The sequence below is a fragment of the Bos taurus genome, chromosome X (assembly GCF_002263795.3).
Source record: "Bos taurus isolate L1 Dominette 01449 registration number 42190680 breed Hereford chromosome X, ARS-UCD2.0, whole genome shotgun sequence".
NCBI lineage: Eukaryota > Metazoa > Chordata > Mammalia > Artiodactyla > Bovidae > Bos > Bos taurus.
The window spans coordinates 885,435-886,949 of NC_037357.1; the positions used below are offsets into that span (position 1 = coordinate 885,435).

A 1,515-nucleotide genomic window follows, 5' to 3' on the forward strand; every position below is an offset into this window, starting at 1 on the left:
TACACCTGAAACTAACACAATGTTGTAAATCATCTATACTACAATATAAATTAAAAATGAAGTTATTTGTTTTTCAGTTGCTCAGTCATGTCCAGCTCTTTGTGACCCCTTGGACTACAGCATGCCAGGCTTCCATCCTTCACCATCTCCTCGAGTTTGCTCAAACTCATGCTCATTGAGTTGGTGATGCCATCCAATCATCTCATTCTCTCTTGTCCCCTTCTCCTGCCTTCAATCTTTCCCAGCAGCAGGGTCTTCCCCAATAAGTCAGCTCTTTGCATCAGGTGGCCACAGTACTGGAGTTTGAGCTTCAGCATCAGTCCTTCCAATGAATACCCAGGATTGATCTCCTTTAGGATTGACTGGTATGATCTCTTTGCAGTCCAAGGGACTCTCAAGAGTCTTCTCCAACACCACAGTTCAAAAGCCTCAAATCTTTGGCACTAAGCTTTCTTTTCTTTTCTTTTTTTTTTTTAGTTTTCTGAATGTTGAGCTTTAAGCCAACTTTTTTTTTTTCATTTCATTTTATTTTATTTTTTAACTTTACAATATCGAAATGAGTCACCAGTCCAGGTTTGATGAACGATACTGGATGTTTGGGTCTGGTGCACTGGAATGACTCAGAGGGATGGTACGGGGAGGGAGGAGGGAGGAGGGTTCAGGATGGGGAACACGTGTTTACCTGTGGTGGATTCATGTTGATATATGGCACTAAGCTTTCTTTATAGTCCCTGTAGTCATATAGTCATATAGTTCTTTTCGGGCTTCCCTGGTGGCTCAGAGGTTAAAGCATCTGCCTGGAATGTGGGAGACCCAGGTTCGATCCCTGGGTGGGGAAGATCCCCTGGAGAAAGAAATGGCAACCCACTCCAGTACTCTTGCCTGGAGAATCCCATGGAGGGAGGAGGCTGGTAGGCTACAGTGCATGGGGTCGCAAAGAGTTGGACATGACTGAGAGACTTCACTTTCTTTCTTTCTTTCTTTAGAGTCCAACTCGAACATCCATACATGACTACTGGAAAAACCATAGCTTTGATTAGATGGACCTTTGTCAGCAAAGTGATGTCTCTGCTTTTTAATACACTGTCTAGATTTAAGTTATTACAAAAGAATAAAAAGATAAAATTTTAGAGGAAACATTTCAAACCTACATAAAAAAGATGATGCACTCCCTATGCCCATCACCAATATTCAACAATCTTTAATATTGCCTCACTTGCTTTATCTATCCTTTTTTGTTATTATTATTGCTGCTAAAGTATTTTAAATACATATTATTACTCATATCATAATATACTCTATCTTGATGATGTGTTTCTGAAAGTCTGAACTTTTTATAAGAGAACTATATATAATTTTTATGAGATTTTTATGAGATATAATTCTTATGAGATATAGTTTGTATAAGAGATAAAAATTTTATAATTTTATGAGGGATATATAATTCTTATAAATTTTATGAGAGGTATATATAATTTTTTAAAATTTTGCATAATTTTTATGTCTCATAGCAAA

The 1,515-nt window shown here is 37.4% G+C and overlaps 1 non-coding gene across 1 annotated transcript; it reads left to right on the forward strand.

Annotated features, from left to right (window-relative positions):
- Positions 1-766: 766 nt before the first annotated feature.
- On the forward strand, positions 767-838 carry TRNAS-GGA (transfer RNA serine (anticodon GGA)). The gene has a single exon. It is a non-coding gene; the product is annotated as a tRNA-Ser (tRNA).
- The last annotated feature ends 677 nt before the right edge of the window (positions 839-1,515 follow it).